Source organism: Bombus pascuorum, chromosome 7 (genome assembly GCF_905332965.1).
Source record: "Bombus pascuorum chromosome 7, iyBomPasc1.1, whole genome shotgun sequence".
NCBI lineage: Eukaryota > Metazoa > Arthropoda > Insecta > Hymenoptera > Apidae > Bombus > Bombus pascuorum.
The window spans coordinates 1775492-1797413 of NC_083494.1; the positions used below are offsets into that span (position 1 = coordinate 1775492).

General features: G+C 36.7%; 1 protein-coding gene and 1 long non-coding RNA gene across 3 annotated transcripts in view; one reads left to right on the plus strand and one right to left on the minus strand.

The window, feature by feature from the left end:
- The window catches only part of LOC132909054 (uncharacterized), a 517795-nt gene that overhangs the window by 431320 nt on the left and 64553 nt on the right, over positions 1-21922 (plus strand). Inside the window, exon 2 of the long non-coding RNA XR_009658485.1 lies at positions 2924-2969. This is a non-coding gene — a long non-coding RNA (uncharacterized LOC132909054). The remainder of the gene's footprint in view (positions 1-2923; positions 2970-21922) is intronic.
- Positions 1-21922, minus strand: part of LOC132909026 (CCR4-NOT transcription complex subunit 6-like) — a 464578-nt gene that overhangs the window by 219139 nt on the left and 223517 nt on the right. The gene's annotated exons all lie outside the window — the stretch shown is intronic.

The following is a 21922-nucleotide window of genomic DNA, read 5'->3' on the forward strand; positions in this document are numbered from 1 at the left end:
CATTTTGGTGTTTTACGATTTTCTACAAAAATATACGAAAAGTTTAAGCGATAAGAAGCGAAAAAGAAGAGAAAAGAAGCTTAAAATTGCTGAGAAATTTATCTGTGTACATGTACATATTACTAGCAATCTTCGTATTAGATATCTTTCGTCTATTCTGTGATTATATTTGTTCAAAATCTTGTCAAAGATGCTCTTGTCAAATGCAATCTTCTTTTATAAAATTATTTTTCTATCACTTAGATCTAAACTTTCTTTTGTTCATTACTGTACGTTTCAACGCGACATTCACTGCGTTCCATAAATAAATAAAGCCACCCAGAAACTTTTAATTTTTATATATCGCGGTATATATTTTTAGGCGAAGATTGCAGGAAAAATTACTACGTTTTATTGTCATTTTATGACCAGCAATATTCGAAGATCGTGGAGAAGGCGGCGAGATACGTGCTTAGTCCGGAAATCAAAATGAAAGACGATGTTAGTAACGTGAAACTAATTCACAACGTAAAACTGCCTGTGAAAACTGGAAATGTGACATATCGTCCTTCCGTCTTGCGTTCTTCGGATGTTTTGTTTTCTATTTGAGAAACCTCAATGAAGGTTTGCGTATACGATAAGACACGAAGTATGCGGTGTTTACAATCGTTTGAGAAACAATTCATTCTATTCTTGTACATAAAGGATAATATATTCTATTCCCACTGAAGAATCTAATCTCGTAAGAATAAAATCGACGTATAGAACAGGATATTTTATAATAAAAAAATTCTACTCACTAATAATAACTAATAGCACTAAGTGTAACCGTTTGATTCTGCGTAGGTCTATTCAGCTTCTGTTTTGTTGTGCGTCACGCTTGCATAAAAATTGGAAATTTCTGAACGGTTTGATAGTTATGAAACGCAGTGTACTACCGTGAGAAGAGAATATTTCAGCGAAAAACTGGGAGCTTTTATGAAGCATGCAACAACAATACGTCCGATCGACAAGCACTTTGCAAATATTATATCACAAACAGAGAAAAAGGAAAACCCTCAAAGGTTGCACATTCCACGTTATTCTTCTACGGTCGAGCCAAAAAAGAAGTTACAGTCTACTATGCAGACAATAACGTTGGTTCCTGTGTTTTTGCTGTTTTCAGTCCACCATGCAAGAAGTGTTTGTGTATCAACAATAAGATAAAGGTCACAGAAGGGGTAGAAAAATTGCTATAGAGAAAAATACTTTGGCGAGATCGTTACAGCATGGGAAAAGCGAAGGCAATAGAGGCAAATAAATTCCCGAGAGTATTTCGTCATTCTATTAACCCGAGAAAGGTTGGAAGGCGTGGAAATGGTTGAATTTCCTATCGAAGCCCGGCAAAGGCCAAGCGAAAAGTCAGGCTTGCCTGCCGGATGCCGCGTACAGCTCGAACGTAAAATCAACGACGTTAGTTATTTCAGAGTTAGATTGCCAGTTAGGCACACATACATCAAGCATTTTCGCTGCGAGGTCAGGCCGCGGCCACTGTTACAAATGGAAATCATTTAGTCGATCGTGTATCTGTGCGTCAAATTTTCACTGCGAATTGAGTGGCCGATTGGCATTCATGGAATTCGGCCAATTCGTAGATGCCGACGAATCGATTCCACGGGCAAATTACTCTTGGTTTTTCGAACGTGGAATTTACTGCGGAATGCGATTATTCAATAGCCCCTTTGTGCTGCGCAGCAAGACGTTTAACTCTTTGCAATCGAATATGGCGACAGTGGCGATCTTCGAAATTTGTATTAAAAGTACGATAGAACTTCGCTTATACGAACCACCTTTGCTTATCGTCGGTTTATCTAAACTCGCAAGCGACCCTCTATCATTCCAACTACGTTCGAGCGTATTTTTCGTTATATATAGGCAGCAGGTTTTTTCGAGGCAGAAGCTTGTTTTCCAAGTTTTTACTTCGTTACAGTCTCCAGTGACCTTACTTTTCTCAGATAACTTCACGGTAACTCCGAGTTGATTGGCAAATTAACGCAGGCCAATAACAATGTGGAGAAAAGGAAAGATCGTACTTTTAGTTACACGAACGCGTATTCTGAAGTCGTATACGTCCGTGTGTTTTGTCCAAATTCACATATCATTGAACATAATTTGTGTCGAAACCGTTGTTCCACTTTATTCGTCCGAACGTCAACCTCTGTTATATCGAAGCTCGTAGCAGCAGCAGCACCCGGTGAGATAGCGAACGAGCTTCTATTATTCGAACCGATCGGTACTCGAAATATTTTGTCACCGAATCGATTTGGATAAACAAAGTTCTATTGTAGCTGATACAACGTATGTACTAGAATGTCATCGTATTAAGTACAGTAGAGCTCCGTTTATGCGAACCTGCTGGGAGATAAGTCGGTTCATATAACCAGGTCGTTCATATAATAGGAGTCCACTTATTCCCACCACTTATGACTCTTCGTTCATATAATAGAAGCTCATATTCATGTAAGAGAATTCCACGAAACATTTCCTCTTAAATATATAATAATGTTACTGACTGCCAAGCATAAGAGCGTGTCGCATAACGCGCGACGCTACTGTTTACACGTTACAAGGAGGTGGCAAGAACTGTGAAATCTCGAGCGAGTTGGTTGCACGTGTATTCGATGCTTTGGACTGATGGTAGAACAGCCAGAAAAAGATTCGAGCGCGTGGCTCTTTGTATTCGAGAAATTATGCTCTCGATGCTGCAATTGCTTACGTTTTAATTGTTTTAATTACAATTTCCACACACAAGATTGTAAAAATATAAGAAAAATTTATCAAAGTAATTCAAAAAGTAAAAATTTAATATTAAGAAAAGAGCATAATGTTAATGTTAAAAGAGTCCATAAAGTGAGATATAACAAAAATCTCATTAACACTAGAACTATCGATAGTTAACACATAGCTATTTCTACCAAAACCAGTGAAAATGACTGGTCTTTAAAAAATACGTAATAATAGAATATTTTTATGTTTAGTGATTTATTACTTTCCTGCAGAAGGAATTCCATGTTACGTAGTACAATTTTTCCATTATTAATCCATCTGGGATCATGACGAGGATTGACATGATACGCAGTAAAAATTTGAAAAACGTGTGGCAAAAGAGTTGTACGAAACGAGGAAACTGGTTAATTGGGGTACGATAAACGGATAGCAGGATCCTTTTACACTTTGACAAGTATTAGTCAGTTTGATTGGTATTGGTATAAGTAGCCTTGATGCAAAATTATTTTAAGTTTGAATACATAAAAAAGGAAATAAAATTCATTATATTATTCTTTTAGCTATCGTTGCGAAAGCCATTACATCATTGCGGAAAAAAATATAACACGAAGTAGGAATTTTAAAATAAAATTGCAAAACTAGTTAATTTGACTGGTGTGGTAGCTCTGGTGTTAATTGCTCGGAAACAAAGAATTATACACTCGAATCCTTTCGTGCCTGTTCGAACATCGAATGCGCAAGATCTCCTTTATATAAATAGATTTCTTCTAAACGGAATTCTACGCATACTAATAAGTGCAATTATATAAAATTAAACTCGTGTATATACTAGCATAGTGTGTATAAAGATGTCACTTCATGAATGGACAAGAGGCACAAAAGCATTGAGAAAAGTTCGTACGAACATGTATCCTGTTTGACTTTGTTTCAAAATTATAGCCATAAATCATTGCATTTCCATGATACCTTTCGTCGTGTACGTAGAATGATACCTGAAGTTTAGGTGCCTAAAGGAGTACTCTGCCAGTTTTTCGTTCTATTTTGTCCCCGAAGTCGGATGGCACGGTAAACTTGTTTCGACTAGTTGATAGCGTTGTGAGAAAAATACGTCGACCTTACAAGGTTAAGCTCTTCGCTAGTTCGTAGTGTTGACTACAGTTGACAATCGCCAAAAGTACACAGCCTGTTGTTATCTCTAATCGGCTGTTCACATCCTCCTGTTGCGTCGTTCCGAGCACTCGGTTGCGAAAGGTCTGTCGACTCTTGTGCAATTCCTCGGCTTATATAATTGTTAGATTTCACTGGTTATCAGCTTGAATTTTAAACAAGTAGTGCGGTACGGTTAGGCGGCGGATGAAAGAGCGCCGCATGGAAGAGTTTAAGACAGAAAACGAGGGGAAAAAATGATCGGGCGCGTCGGGTAAACAGGATTCGTGCACGCTTTACAACTCGTTCGCTTACACGCGCACGTTCAACCGGATCCCGCGTAAACATTTTAAAGTTCACTTTCTAAAGTGCATGTACGATGCAGCGGGGGAACAATGCACAGGCGGTGAGAGCTATGTCTCGTCAAACGCGTAGGGTTTACGAACCAACGAGATAGTTTACTTCGGGCGATAGATAAAAATGCGCAAACATCTTCGGTGTACTTTAGCCGGAGACGCATTTCTGTCGACGCAACATTCTGACGCGGAAATATCGCGCGGATACATTACACGTTTCCTTTTTCACATTTTCTCTCCTCCCCTTCCTTTCGCTTTTTTTTTTCATTTCTGTTTGTTTAAAATATTCCACGCAATTTGCAAGATAAACACAGCGACTCGCAGGTTCGTTCACATAATTCGATATTTTAGGAAAAGCGGATATGTGTTTCTGCTTTATGTAGAATGTAAACGCTGTTGTTACCGCATCTATTTACATGAAGTTCTCTTTTACGAAACTCGTGTATATTTTGAATACTCGCATTCGGTTCTGTTGAAACTTTGAGGCAAACAACTTGAACAAATTTATGAGCTTTAATACTCGATGAGTTCTTCCGCCTGTTTTCACTGCGTTATTTGTTCTTTATCTTTATGGTAATTGAGCCCGTGACAAGCGAAATCGATTCGCTGCAACTTCTGCAAGTATCTCAATTGTAAAATTGATTGTAATTATCTGGCTACGTGCTTAGCAGCAGTTTCTTAGAGAAACGAATTATGTAATTTCGTAAGTTCAATTATTAAAAGAAAATGATATAAATGAATAGGGATTTCAAAGAAATTCGTAAAAAATTCTGACATTCGACGCACTTCTCTTTGTTTCTCAATTTCTCGAATTAATCAATATGCTTTCTGAGCAGATGAATTACCTTTGTAACGATTACTACCTATACCTGGTGTTTAAAATCGGTGCAGTTTTACTCCATAAGCATATTATAGAACGAGGATAATTCTGCCGAATGTCGAAAAGAAAAACGTCGTTTTCAATAATGACGTCTCACACCGATCTAAATCACTACAAAAGGAAGCTGTCGAAGTAAAAACGGAAAATTTTTCCAAAGCCATTCAATTTGCAGAAAAGCTAACAGTGCTATGCAAATTTGGTAAAATTTGAAACAATTTGACAAAGTTAACGCGAGTGCTGTGAAGGTTCAATGCGTATTAGGGAATGACGGTTTCAAAGAACGAGTGCATAAATGCCCAAAAAACACTACTTGTGAAAAGCCGCATAGCTATACGGTCATTTGCCGTAAAATGCAAGAAGTTGTTGTCGATCCTTCTGACAAAACGAAACTAAATACAGTAGGAGCCACTGTAAAAATCCGCTTACACGAATTTCGTATTGAAATATTTGTGATGGTATTAATTTCTTAACGAGTAATTCGCTTTCCAAAACACATTTCTAATTATTACGTTTATTTTCCAGAGAGAATATATTACGACACTTCTTTACGATGTTCGTAGTGTGTCGTAAACGTGATAATTTAAACAGATTGAATTCCTCAAATTGAAAATAAAATAATTTCCCTCTTTCTAATGCCTCGCATAGGTGCGCTCGTAAGTTAGAAAAGAACTATTATTTGTTCTTAAATTAATTCAACCTTAACTGTTGATATTTGTAGCTGTCAACAATGATTGATTTTAGTAATTATGTTTCAAATTCGGTTGGACCGTGAGAACCGCTACAAGCAAACTAAACACATGGAAAGATCATAAGTATTGTTCTAAAACAAAAGGTGGTTATGCAATTTAAATCGAGCTATATAATTATTCAGAAGATTCGACATTTTTGTATCGTGTAAGTCATCTGTTTTGCAGAATATTAATCATTTCTTCATTTATAAATCTAATGCGTACGAAATATCTTTCTGTAAGATTAGAACAGGAGACGTGTGTTGATATTTTCCACATAAAATAGATCTATATGAAATAGTGTGCGAGTTACTGTATGTATATTCGTAAATCAGGAAGTTGCAAATATTCTAACTATATAAATTTATATGTATAAATGCGACTGACAGTCGCAAAGCATTAACGAACCAAGATTTACACTCGGTATATCCGAATGTACTATTTTGTTAGACTGCGAACGATATGCAGAATTTCGCCATACTAATATTTATAGCGTGGTGTAATTTTTCTAAATATTCGTTTACTGTTTTCAAATGCTTTGTATGTTTCATATTCTTACCTGATCTTATCTACATCAAGTTAATACGTAGCTACAAAAGCGACTTATAATTAGTTTAGAACAGAAATAACAAGAGAAAAATTGCAACTGGCGAAATCACCATACATCATCAATATTTTACCATGATTACAAAATTGATTACAAAGTAATAGTTAATAGTTAATATATATGTGACAAAATAATTTATGTTTAGATCTATATTTTACGAGAGGCATAATGAAATTCATCCCTGATATCTACAAAAATTTGGAAATTAATTATTGAAGGAGATGATATACAAGAAAGAAACTTTGGTAATTACTATCAAAAATTGCGAACAACGCAAATACTGCTCGTTTAGGCCAGTGAAACAATCATCTAGAGAATAAAATTAAAAAAAGAACATTATGGGTTGGAATATAAAAATTAAATTATAAAACGTATTCGCCCAGTAAGAAATAAAAACGATCGCAATATTTAGTTGAAACGCTGCTGATTCTTGGCATACTCGTACTTTTTGCAGTGGCGAATTCGAGAACATTGAATTATGCACACCCACCTTGCCTTACTAATCGATATGCACGTACGTACGTATGTACTTAGATACTTCTGATTAATATTACAGCCGTATATTTCTGTCTTAACGAGTCCTACATTTGATATCTAAATTTAGCAATCGCACGCTCGAATCACGAATGCTCCAGCCAAACACGATTACTTTAAACACGTTATAGCCGTACGATTGCCATACAGGGAAATGTATTTTCAACAAAGTTACACAGGTGAAGCGTGATAAATCATCTCGTAACGCAGTTTTGAATAACTTTCAGACTGTTTTAGCAACGTTTTAAATAAAGAAAGGGGTACATAGCTATAAAGCGAAGGAAAAAAGCAACATCGGAATGTCTACACCGGATAACAGCCGCTTATCAAATATCGCATGTAAGCGTGACAGTATCACAGTATTATTTATACTTTTAACGATTTATGCTTGGACCGTGGAAAATGATGCTCGCAAATCAGAAACTACCGGGCTTTCGATTCTTTGGGCGAGTGGCACCGATTCGGTTGGTGTGCACGGTGCCCCAAGTATAATAATGTTTCCCCGGTGGTCTGTTAGCATCCGAGGGATGCGATGGTCAGTCACGCAGAATGATATAGTCGGCGTTTCAAAGTAATAAGCTTTAGTTCGAGGGTCCGTTTACCGATCTAAACAGCTGCAAACGTCCCAAAGGAAAACACGTGCGTTTTCGAATAACGGTAGATAGGAGCACGCGTTATGACGCGGCGCGTCTCTCGTAAACCTTAAGCTGCGTTTACATTGGTCCAGTAGCATTGCAGTGCAGCGATCGGATCCGGCAGGGGATCGTAAATGGAACGATGTGAACAGTGTTTTCATTGCAACACAGTGCTGTCATTCCAGCAGATAATCTAGTCCAACGACTGGATCGAAAGACTATTTTTAGATGCAATGTTTACCACCACTATCGAGAACATGACTTTCCAACGTTAGAAGCGCAATCGTCTACTTGTCTTATCCATTTTTTGCCTGAATACGTTGCCACTGCAGTTTATCGCTTTCGACGCTTCGAAAAAGATTGGAATAATGCAGACAACGAGTGATTTCAAGTCAAACCACTGGAATGCGGTCGCCTGATCCACCGACTGGACTAATGTAAACCCGGCTTTAATCCTTTGCCACTACAGTCCAGCGCTTTCGACGGTTCAAAAAGGACTGGAATAATGTGCACATCGGTGGATTTCAGGTAAATTTTCGAATGTAATCGCTTGACCCAGCGATTGAACTAATGCGAATCCAGCTTAATCCTTCGCCGCTACAATCCGACGCTTTCGACACTTGAAAACAGACTGAAGCAATTGTATATCATCGATAGATCTCCAGTGAAAATACTGGAATGTCAGCGCTTGATCGAGCGCGATTGGATTAATGTAAACCCAGCTTAAAGCTAACGTCCGTTTCGTGGCAAAACGCATTCTACGTTACGTCAAAATGCGGTTTCCTGTTGCGCGGTTAGCCTCGTTTCACAGATGCTCTCTCGTTAGCCACGAAGGAGGTCGCGAAAAATGGATTAGGTAGAATGCAGCTAACACGGGCGAGCGTTCGTTCGTTGGTTCGTTCGCTCCTCTCGCTCCGTGGCCGCTTAACAAACGGTGAGAAAACTGCAAGTGAAGGGGAGATCCCACCATGAACACCTATTTCCTATTTATAACCTGTGAGTGGAGTTCCAGCTTACGAAAGCTCGGCCAGAATATGTGAGAGAGCGCCTTTAGACACGTCGACTGGCTCCTCCATCGTTTCCTTCTGCGTCGCTTTGTATCCGTTGATCCGTCCACCGACAACCTGCCAGAGATCAAGTTATTTCCCGACTTCCTCCGATTTACGCTCGTCGCTTAAACTCCGCTATTGAAAATTTTATGCTAAGATATCGAGCGCATTCGTACCCATCCATACATCCTGTGCGCATTCATTCTTTACGTATGATGTCTTGCTTCGAGTATTCCAGTTTAGAATTTTAGAATCTTTTCGGGACAATGCTGGTAAGGAGAATAAAAACAACTTTCGATTTAACTAAGATTTAACTACTAAGATTTTCAAACGAAATCCTCTTATCTATTTTTCAAAAGCTTGCTTTTTTTAAGCGTACGGTTTTCACTTAGAGCTTCGTTGTTTGTGGAGTGCAAAAGTTTGGCAAGACATTTAAATTAGCAAGAAACGATCAGAATGTTTTAAATTATCCAGCGAAAAAACGAAAACTACAAACGTTGTTCGTTTTACTCATCAGGAAATTCGCGATTATTTTCACCATCTCCCTCCATGTAGTAAGTAAATTCATGGGAATATACCCATTAAATAAGTCGATAAATTGAAACGCAAGGAAATGAGAATTAGAAACATTCGCTTTCCTAAATTTGCCTTGAAACGCGCGATTATTTATACTACGGATTTTGCATATCATTAGTAATTAATAATATATTAAATATAAACATAACATTCTTTACGTATGATGTCTTGCTTCGAGTATTCCAGTTTAGAATTTTAGAATCTTTTCGGGGCAATGCTGGTAAGGAGAATAAAAACAACTTTCGATTTAACTAAGATTTAACTACTAAGATTTTCAAACGAAATCCTCTCATCTATTTTTCAAAAGCTTGCTTTTTTTAAAGCGTACGGTTTTCACTTAGAGTTTCGTTGTTTGTGGAGTGCAAAAGTTTGGCAAGACATTTAAATTAGCAAGAAACGATCAGAATGTTTTAAATTATCTAGCGAAAAAACGAAAACTACAAACGTTGTTCTTTTTACTCAAAATTCGCGATTATTTTCACTATCTCCCTCCATGTAGTAAGTAAATTCATGGGAATATACCCCATAAATAAGTCGATAAATTGAAACGCAAGGAAATGAGAATTAGAAACATTCGCTTTCCTAAATTTGCCTTGAAACGCGCGATTATTTATACTACGGATTTTGCATACCTTTAATAATTAATAATATATTAAATATAAACATAACATTCTTTACGTATGATGTCTTGCTTCGAGTATTCCAGTTTAGAATTTTAGAATCTTTTCGGGACAATGCTGGTAAGGAGAATAAAAACAACTTTCGATTTAACTAAGATTTAACTACTAAGATTTTCAAACGAAATCCTCTTATCTATTTTTCAAAAGCTTGCTTTTTTTTAAGCGTACGGTTTTCACTTAGAGTTTCGTTGTTTGTCGAGTGCAAAAGTTTGGCAAGACATTTAAATTAGCAAGAAACGATCAGAATGTTTTAAATTATCTAGCGAAAAAACGAAAACTACAAACGTTGTTCGTTTTACTCATCAGGAAATTCGCGATTATTTTCACCATCTCCCTCCATGTAGTAAGTAAATTCATGGGAATATACCCCATAAATAAGTCGATAAATTGAAACGCAAGGAAATGAGAATTAGAAACATTCGCTTTCCTAAATTTGCCTTGAAACTCGTGATTATTTATACTACGGATTTTGCATCCCTTTAATAATTAATAACATATTAAATATAAACATAATGGATTAGAAACGCAAGAAAACTGACTTCGAGTAATTCTAACTACTTTATTTATGGAAATGTCTATTTACAGCAAAATTTTTTCAAACAAAAGTTAAATTGTGCGGTAAATTACGCGTTCACATGCAACATGGCCCTAGTAGTCGTAATATACGTAATTCCACGGTTGAAAACGTGTGTCGATGTAGAAATTAAAATCGAATTTTGCCGGGGCACATAGTATGCAATTCCGTCATTTGCATTAATAGTCTGTTTAATAGAACGCTCTGTATCTCTTATCGTTCTCGTGTGTTGCCAAAAATTAATTACCGATATACAACATTGTCATTGAAAATGCTGTTATCATAAGATCGTACTCGCAATAACAGCTATGCAATAACTCGTATCTTTTGCTATGAAATCCAACAAACTTTTCGCCTGTAAAATATAATAAACACTGATTAACAATTCATAAGACTATCGCATTTTTCGACGATGCTCATCTCCGCAGAATTTATTTTTGTTTGAAAAAATTTTTGCTATAAATAGACATTTCCATAAATAAAGTAGTTAGAATTACTCGAAGTCAGTTTTCTTGCGTTTCTAATCCATTATGTTTATATTTAATATATTATTAATTATTAAAGGTATGCAAAATCCGTAGTATAAATAATCGCGAGTTTCAAGGCAAATTTAGGAAAGCGAATGTTTCTAATTCTCATTTGTCTACATTTTAATTTATCTACTTATTAAGAACCAACTACTAAAAGTCGCTTATTCCATCAAATTCCAATATTGAATATACTAAACACGTTGTACTATTGACGATCACGTAGATCGTTTCATACGGTTCGAAAGTACACCACGAAGCTTGATAAGAGTGTCATTGAGGATTAGATTAGAAGCTAAGTTTATTTTTGTGGAAAAACTTTGTCTTTATCTATCGAACTTATTTTCACGAATTTACTTATCACAGGAAGGTAGTACAAATAGCGACGAATTTCAAGGCGAGTTTAGAAGAAACGATGTTTATAATTGTGACTTCTTTCTACGTTTCAATTTGTAGAGTCGATCAGTGTGGCTTCTGAGTGACTAATTCCAAAATGATATTATACTGCTGCGATTCGTGGTAAAAATGCTATGCGACTTCATCGTCGGTTGAATAACGTTTCTTGTCACAGTAAAAAGCTGACGACGCAACAATCAATTTCTCTTGCCTTCTTGCGAAGGAGGAAAAAGTTGTAAGATTCTGTTATCGATAGAAAGTTTGCCAACTAAGGTATCGAGAACTCGTATCCCGTGTATAATACAACGACAAAATTGTACGAACGGTATAAATCAAAGCATCGAGAGGATGTGGGAATAAAGCCACTGGTCATCGACGCACGACAAATTTGTTATTCCCTGTGACGCCAAGAGTATAGCGTTGGCTTGAGAAAATGTAGAAGCTAGTAAAACACAATAATCCGGAAGATTATGAAAATAAAAATTCGAGCGTGCCAGAAGAGATATTTCGATGTTTCGACGTTTTTCAGTTTTATATTTCTGGATCTCCTGACATGTCGGCATCGAAGGAAACGAAGAATTCGATCGGACAGCAAAGCTGGCTATAGCTCGAGCGCATCTGCGATAAATCAGCAACTTATATTCTACAAAGATCTCCAAAAGTATTTTATTACAGCGACGATAGAATCGTGGAACGAAGAATGGAGAAATTCGAGGCCTGCCAAGCTACACAAAGTCAGTAACCATATAAATGATGGCATTTACTGCCGAATAGAAAAGATCAAGTAACGCTGATTCGATCACAAAATGGGCCAGACTGGACGGATTCCTAACTTGTCACCAAAGCCGAATCAAGCTCTACATTTTCCACCAAAGATATTGGTTTAGACAATTTGTTAAAAATACGTTCTGTGCCATTGGTCATTCTCAGCGTGATCACTGATAACCTTAAAAGGTGCGCGTGATCTTAAGCACCCAATAAAAAAAAAAAAAAAACTGCTGATCGGATGGTATTTGATATCTCGTTGGTTGCAACGGTTGGCGCTCGCTTAGAAGCGCAAAAATATCGTTGCTCCTTATTTCGCTAGTTGCCGGGAACATCGGCTGTCACAAGAAATTACACGGCTCCGATGTTTTACTCGCAGCGGTTGACGTACGCGCATCACTCACAGGCGAACTTCGAGACGGTCGTCTCTCTGAATTCAATCTCGGGAATATGGTCTGGGAAAGTTGGCGCACGCTGTTCGTCTTGCCGCGCGTCCTCGCTTTTCCCGCTGCTGGAAAGCAACTCGAGCGTGGCCAAACTTTTGCCCCCCTTGCAACTTCTACGCTTCGCGACATCGCGCTGGGTATTTATAAACCGACTGGTTGCGAAATTTACGCGAGTATGCCAACACACTCGAGAGAAACCGAAAGCTCGTCGATGCGACGCGACGCTACCACCTAAAGTAATCCGAACGAGTGTTTCTGTCTTGGTTGACGCTCTTTCCTAAAGATGCGCAAACTTTCGTTAAATTCAAGATAAGAAACATCGAGGATGATTATTGGGAAAATGCATCTAAGATACGTACAAATATATTCGACAAGAGTCAAGCGCATCTTTTTCATGGAGAAGAGCAAGTTACTCTCACCAGACTTAGAATTGGATACACTGAATATTATAGTTAAAATGGACCGGCCAAGTGCAATCGCTAAACTGCATTCTGTCCATAAATCTCCTTTTGAATTGTAGCGACGTTTGCCAAAACAAAATTCAATTTGTTTTTCCCAATGAGATTCAGACGTGTCTAAATTATTGTAGAGGCATATGAGTAGAGGACAATTCAAGTCATGTTGTTTTGCTTCGGAGTATTAAGGTCGTTAGGATACACGTAATGTAAGAATAAATAAACTACGAACAAAACAATGACGTGGCTACGTGCAACCGTCGAACAAAGACGAATTTGAATTTTCCGACTCTCCCACGATCAGTATAAATAACAAACGTGATCGCGAGCGAAGGAGTATATACCGAGTATCCACGAATTATCGATCAATATGTACGAATTATCAGCGAGCGATTATACACTGTCTTAGCGAATATGTTTGTACGAGCGTCTCTCGACATTATTTATATCTATTTAAATATATTTGACGGGTTGCAACAGCAAGTTATTCTATATTACAATCATCTACTAGTCCTCTACATTATAAAAAAATATTGCAAGAATCTGCCTTATTTTCTCAAGGATATCAATTTGTGCGATCGATTATGGTATTCTAAGCTACCGACTTATTTCTAACATACGCTGTATCATACTAATTTCATTCTACACCGATCGCACTGTAATTGTACTATGTTTTTTTTTTATTTTATTTTGGTTTTTTACAATTTGTCCTTATGGACATTTGGTAAAGTGTTATATATCTTGTTGGTGAAAAAAAAAAATAAAAATAAATATAGCATGTGGGTGGCTACCCCCAGCGGGGTGCCAGCTTCGTTTTTTCTTTTATATATATCTTTTATGAATTGTACTATGTATAATATACAATACGTTCAAAATATAAAAATACTACTATTCAAATTCGTAGTTTGCCTTATTGTATTTTACATCTTTCTGTACGTGCTTGTTATGTATTAGGATGTCCGAAAAGTTTCTTTCGTTTTATGAGGAAATAATAGACGCACAACGTCTTTTGTTTTATATTATTTCGTCGAATTACGAAATATCCATTTTTTTCTATTGAGATAAACACCGCGACATTTCACACACTTGGTTTCACGTTTGTAAGCTGCACTGTTGTAAAAAACACGTTTGCAAAAGAAAGAACAACCTAATATTTTGTTAATCACCAATGGCCATAACAAACGATTAAGGCGACCTTAAATAAAATAAACAATAAACGGTATTTTTGTTTTACTTTAACGCGTCTTCGCGTATCTTGCTCTTTGAAGTCTGCTTTAAATTTCCCTCGGTCTAGGTATGTCGCGTCGCGGTATATCAACGCAAAAACTTATTCGATCACTCACAAAGTAAGTAACGACTCTCGAGGAAACTACGAACCAAGTGTACGCAATTTTTCGTCCGATTGGAGTGGCCAAGTTTTACTGGCAGAAGAGTTTCGCAAAGAAAAGATTCCGTGAAAACAAAAATATAAAGATAATTGTTCTCGGATCGGCGTATTATTTTGCGTAAAATCAGATTAAATGTGTGACAAATTACAGATTGATTCATGTTTAAAAAGATTATTTTATTTAAATGGAAGTGTCTGTTATTCTGTGTGTTATTTAAATGGAAATTTGGTTCTTTCGATTCATTCTGTTAACCAATGAATATAGGCATATTCAATATACGAATGCTTACACGTGCAAGAAAGTGTGTAATTATCTTCCATAGGCAAAAAGATAAGTTACGTCTGAAACTGCTTTACGATTAGAAAATTCGATATTTTTCTACTATTTCCTGAATTTATGTCGTAATTATTACCCGCATCGTTCATGATATACACTTCTATTAATGTACAGAGGTGATAAAAATTTCTTTTTACGCGTACGAAACTCATAAAAGTTGACGATAATGAAAAGATGATGAAGCAATAAGAACTCTATTTTTAAACGTTATTTTTCCATTATTCGTTCATGAATTTTTATAATCAAGCAAAAAACAATCTTTACCGGAAGGCTTAATACAATGACTGAATAATAATTTCTTGTTAAAACGTCAATTAAGAATTCCAATCATTTGCAATTTAAAATTAGCATGATAGACAGTGTAAATCGCTACACAACAACTAAAAACAATGATTCTTTAGAAACGAATCGTTTCTCTCGAAAGGATTTGTCAATATCTGTCAAACATCGGAGTGAACCCATGTCTTGGAAGTGTCGTGATTATCGATCAATAACGTCCACTATTGACTGTCAAAACATCATTAGAACGTGGGAGGAAAGTTTACGACATTTTATTTGCCCACAAAGTATTTAATCAGGTTATTGACTGACTCTAAATTACCAAGTGCTTCAAATTAATTAAAAAATTAATTTCCTGAGAGAAATCTACGAAAATATCTTTCGATTCTTTTAGAATCTTACGAGATTTTCTTTATGTATAGTCACATAAAACAGTGTGCATAAGTACCACATGCACTCCTATCAATCGCATGATGTTAAACATCAACAGTGTCTTCCCTTCTATTACTATTTTCTTCCGATCTAGCCATATGATCAAGACAACATTTTGTTACAAAAACAGCGCACAATTTCTTTAGAACTTTTAACATATCTTATCCGAATCTATATTATTGTGCAATGAACTTCATCTGTATAAGTTAATATGTATCTTTATGAATTTAATCGACAAGTTTACTCTAACGGCTTATCTCCTCCCATAAATAAATAAATAAATATACTACACGTATAAGTAGGAATACTATTCAATCGAATACACAGGTTAAGATTATTAAACGCAACGCGACTATATCGAATCAAATTGCCGGATAAACAGAGATTTGAAAAAGAAACGTTCGATACGTAAAAAGCCAGGTTAATCTACGGTTTTACAGCGAAAGGAGGCGATTAGCATGTTAGCCTATGAAATACAGATCGGCTTAAAAGTGCAGAAAAAGCGAAGCAAGAGGATCAGCAACTAATTCCAGGAAGTAAATCTTGGTCGTGGCGTGACCATGGTAAAATATCGGTATCCGAAAGCATGACGATGTCGGAGGTGAGACGCGTCACTGCATGTACACAGGCGATCTTCACTTTCTCCGATGGAATCAACGGAGCGAGGCAATTGACGAGCTGCCGTGCTACACGTACCACTATCCCGCTGAATCTTCGTTAACGATCATTAAGCATTAATAGATTCGCCGGATAATTTGCGAATAGCGTAGGAGTGTAACGGTTAATTTCAGTACCGGTAAATGCTTGACTCGATGTTACGCAACAACATCATTTGAGCGTGTCAAGAAAGAAGGAGACGCTGTCAAGATAAACTTTTTATTGATCATTTTACCTGTTCTTTGATTCGCGCAGCGATATAAATCACATTTCCTACGGTCTGTGTGATTAGAATAGATCATGGCAGTGCTGATATTTCACGATAGTACCTGTCGTTTTGTTTTTATCTTCCTAATAATGTGAAACAACGAGGTGCAGCATTCTTTTTTTTATAGTAGAATTAACAACTTTTAAATGGAGAAGAGAAGAGCGATACAAAACGGGGAGGAACGATAATAAGGAAGCACAGCAAGGAGGCAAAAGCCCAAAAGTTGTCATAGTTTTACAGATAGATTATATAACAGAGTGGATAAGAGGGGAGGTAGATACATAAGAAAAGAGTTTAGACAGATGTAAGGGAGGAGGCAATAAGGTGATAACGCCGTAAGGCTGAGAGAATGTAAAAAGCGTGATAGGTAAAGGAGATGTAAAACCGAAAGGCACGGACTAAGTAAAAATAAATAAATAAATAAATAAAATTAAGCAGTATAATGACTCAAAAGTTGCCATAATTTTAAAGATAAATTATATAATGGGGTGCAATATAACAGAGTGGATAAGGGGGCAGGTAGATATATAAGAAAAGAGTTTAGACAGATGTAAGGGAGGAGGCAATAAGGTGATAACGCCGTAAGACTGAGAGAATGTAAAAAGCGTGATAAGTAAAGGAGATGTAAAACCGAAAGGCACGGACTAAGTAAAAATAAATAAATAAATAAATAAAATAAATAAAATTAAGCAGTATAATGACCCAAAAGTTGCCATAATTTTAGAGATAAATTATATAATGGGGTGCAATATAACAGAGTGGATAAGGGGGCAGATAGATATATAAGAAAAGAGTTTAGATAGATGTAAGGGAGGAGGCAATAAGGTGATAACGCCGTAAGACTGAGAGAATGTAAAAAGCGTGATAGGTAAAGGAGATGTAAAACCGAAAGGCACGGACTAAGTAAAAAATAAATAAAAACAACTTTTAATCAGTACTTAAATATATCATAGAGAAAAGATCGTGAATAAAGAGATACGATAAAGGTAGATAATCTATTATTCGCGCCTTATTTTGTTTGAATTCAATGTCAGTTTAAAAAGTTCAATATTGGTTTTGTCGTTTAAATAATTGCGAACGCAAGAGTATAAAAGCAGTTATTTTGCTCCGTTTAGTATCTGGAAAATGTTTCGAAAATTATATCGGTGTATGCGGAGGATAGCAACGGAGTAAAGTACCGGCGTTTTATTTATGGTGAACCGGCGCGCAAAATTTTCGTTATTGCAAATCATTCCATTTAACAAGATTTACAACTATATTCTTGGTAATTCTTCTGTTTTTTTCCTACCGACGCAATTTGAATCTCCACGAGGGGATTATCTTGCGCTTCGTTGTATATATTTTGTTACAAGACACATTATTTACTTCGGTTACAGGTTTTCAAAGATGAATAATCGAAATTATAATCACCACTATAAATTTCGAGAGTAAAACGTCGTATGATAACGCAAGAGAGCAATCCAGTTTTTGCTGTTGTTTAACTAATTTCGTTCTCTGCGCATCTAAAACAAAACATCGCTATAGTAAATGCTTGATATTCTGTGCTTCATGGCCACGCTAGAGACTGAATCGCTTACCAAGCCTGTTCTAGCAAAGGAATATAGTCTCCGCAAGATTATAACGCTCCGACCTGCATCTGATAATCGTCGTTGCAATCTCTGGCTTGAAATACGCGCTCGTTTTCTTCTTCGTCGTAAAATTGTTTCCAAAATAGACGATTTGAAATTTTAATTGGCTCGCGGTAATGTCGTTTCGTTTAGGATTTCTACTGAAGTTTATTTCGTTTCACGCCGATATCAAATAAACGTGTTTCTAAAGCGCCAATACTTTTTACATCTTCCAATACATCACTTATTCACGCATAATTAAACTTCTCTGGCTTTTTCTCATCAAACACTCTGACTTGCTACTTTGTGACTAGGTTGCGGATATTCATGCAAATCTACGTTTTTTCTGAACACGAATGAAACAGTAGAGTTTCGACAGAGACTTGTTTTATCTGCTAAATATTACTACGAGTACTATATTTCAATTATTTTATAGATTTCTCCATTTTAGCACGAGCATTCTATCTAAATTCAATAATAGACATAACATAAAAATTAACAACCACCAAAACCCACTAGTTACGTGATTACTTGACACGACGGATCAGATCCGCAAGCTAAAAAGACATTACCCTGTAGATCTAAACATTACATTCAGCTAGAATCAAACATATTATGATCACTTATTACTCGCGTTATAGTACCACGTCGGAATGGCCCGGTGTGTCGCCACAGCGGTTCCCGGGCACCCCTCGGTTGCAAAAGGGACGGTCATCGTGGAGGTTTTAGTCGGTTGGAGTCCGACACTACCACGCCGCTCTTCCCCCTAGAAGCGGCGGGCGTCCGTGCGGATTTCCTCCACGAAAAAAAAAAAAAAAAGAAAAGTAGCACGTCAGAATAATTTACTTATAATTCTCAATGAGAATTGATTGTAAACTACTTAAAATAAAAAAAAAAAAAGACGTGCATTCTATTTGCGCGTCTTTAGATTTTCTACACCTAAACGCATAAAAACCTGTAGTCTATTTATGATACTGTGTAGGTCGGGAAACGTCCCAAAAAGAACTCGGAAAAGAAGGAAAACTTGGTCCAAGCGATGTTGGCAAACTTTATCTACACCAATCATTTCACGGTTCATTCATACAAATTTATTATGCTACAGTGTACTATTATATAGAAGGTGTCTAAGGTTTCTCCCGTCAAACTTAGACTTACAAATGCTTTATTAAAAAGTTACGACTATGTCACGGAAATTTATTTATCTTTGGGCAATTTAAGATTCCAAAAATATACAGAGTGCATATAATAGGCGAGGATTATATTTAATTATATTTAATTATATTTAAAATAGAACACTCGTTATGACATTTAGCAGGCGAAATAAATTTCTATTTAGATTTCATGTTTTTAATTATGTTCATAGAAATATAAAATTCCATAAACATCCGCAGTGTAGTTATGACAAAAATAACTACATTTTGATCGACGTAATGGTTAACCAAATGCCAATCTCTACGATGCACAAGTCGAGGAAGATAAATTTCATAGCTCGCAAAATTATTAAAATATACGTCACAAGGTTTTTACTTGCAGCTTCAATGACAGACGTTTTCTGGACAACAATTAATACCCGTCAGAAATTAATTAAAAACTTTGTAAAGGATTTGTCGAAGTTGAGAGAGATCAACGAGGAATTCGTAATGTAATAAATTCAACTTTGCATACATGTCCATCTTGAATTTGTAAGAAGAAAATACACTTAGAAATGAAAATAGCATAAATATCGTATCGTAGCGAATTTCTGTTTCAACTTTTTGACAAAGCATATGAGAACCCGCGTTTAACGAGATTGTTTTCTCATTTTTGCTCGCGGAATATGATAGCCGCGAATGCATTTATGGAAAACTGGAATGCGCAAAAATGTATAGAATACGTATAATGTGCACGAATACGTAAAATATCCAAAGTAAAGTGCTATTTATAATAGTTGGAGGATCGAAGAGATGTTTGTTTACTCAGATTCTATTTCTTTAATGGCGTACACAAAAATTGACATTTTTCCGTAAACATCCGCGATCCAGTAATATCTTTGGACAGAAAAAGCCTAGGATATCCTGTGTAGTAATAAACAGGAATTCTAACTGCAGGTAACGTTACATTGCTCCATATTCGTAATAAATAGTCTTCAGTCTAGCTGTATAGTCTTTCAAATATCGTATATCTCGCGGAAGGAAAATGATTTTTAGCCGAAACATAATAGTCACTTTGTAGAAGTACGTTAACACGCGTGATTCAATTTGTTTCCGCTAAACTATTACAGATTTCCTTTTACTTCGTGCGAAACTTCGAACATAATCATAACTTGCACGGTAAAAAGGAACCTGCTCGATGGATTTCGAATGGACTTCGAAGAGCAAGCTATTGATTTAGAATATCCCACATCGAGAAATCAGTCGTTGCTCACTTACGACCAGTGGCTCGGACAGCGACAAAAAAAAAAAAAATGTCTGTATCGTAATTAAATTTTTCAAAATCTCTAGCATGAGCCGGTGAATCGTAGATACAGGATCGATTTGAAACTAGGATCTAACCGTTAATGCTTATCCATGGAGACGTTTATAGTGGGAAATGATACGTTTCTTGGCAAATATGTAATTGCCATCGGGAACAAAGAAATAATAAACGAGAACGTGTTGTCGCGCGTATAAGCGCACAGTTCAGCCGTCAGAGAGTTTAATGCGCCAATTTCGAAAGTTGCGCGAAATGATGTTACACCGAAGCCGGGTACCCGTTCCGAGCGACGGCCATCCATTACGACGACTAAATAGACATGTTCCGGCAATAGTGGAAAAATAAACGGAACATGATTTATCGAGTAACAATAAAAAGATCGTAGCTTCATTAGGCCTGGTCCAGTATCGGGATCCAGGCGCGAGAGGACAATAAATGATCGTTTGATACCGGCCGACGATGGATCGAAAGAAAGATTGATTGAATTTCGTTGCTACGTGCTCCAACTATTAACTATAATCATACTAGTCGAGGGTAAAATCGAAACATCCATCATTCCTGTCAATGAGTATAAATGCAAGCCACGAAGGAGCACAGCGGCTCATTCCCGGGTGAGACCCGACGCGAATATAAATGGAATCGTCGATGCAAAGTAGTCGAAAGGTACTATAATAGCTGGAAAGGATCTCGAGTTATTTCACCGTACAATTTATGGAGGAGTAAAGTGAAAGGCCGATGAACTTTCGATCGAACACGAATAGCTGGTCTCTCCGGGCAACTTTTACACGTGATAACGCTCCGACGCATCCAGCCCGTGAACCTTTGTTCGTAATCCGTCGACACGACGAATCAATAATCGAAAATATTTTGATCGAGACTAGAGCGAAAGTGGTGCGTTTAACTTTAACAGGGCCGTCCATGAGAAAACTATCAGCCCGTTGCGCGAGCCTGGGACGAAAATCACCCGTTTCCCGATAATTATAACTTCAACCTCAGCTTCGTTATGTAAAAACTGGTATTAATCTTGTAAAATTCAGAAACACGAAGGGAAACCTTACGTAAAAGGAAATATATATAAAGTTACGAAGTTTATGATACGGTTATCAATTTTATCCGATGATTATAACTTAAACTTTTGTTATGTAAGAACCGGTATTAATTTTGTAAAATTCAGAAACACAAGAGACAGGATTACAAAGTTACAAAATTCACGATAACACGAACACAGTGGCCTGCATTCGCCCATCAATGGCCAACATTTCATTTGCGATATTCTTCGATCTACTTACACCATCGAATTCTATTTTCGAACAGTGGTGGCTTAACGAAGCAGATTTCTAAAGATTCGTTTGATATTCTTACCGTGGTTGTTTCTTCCATCTATAGCTTACTTTATTATATTTTA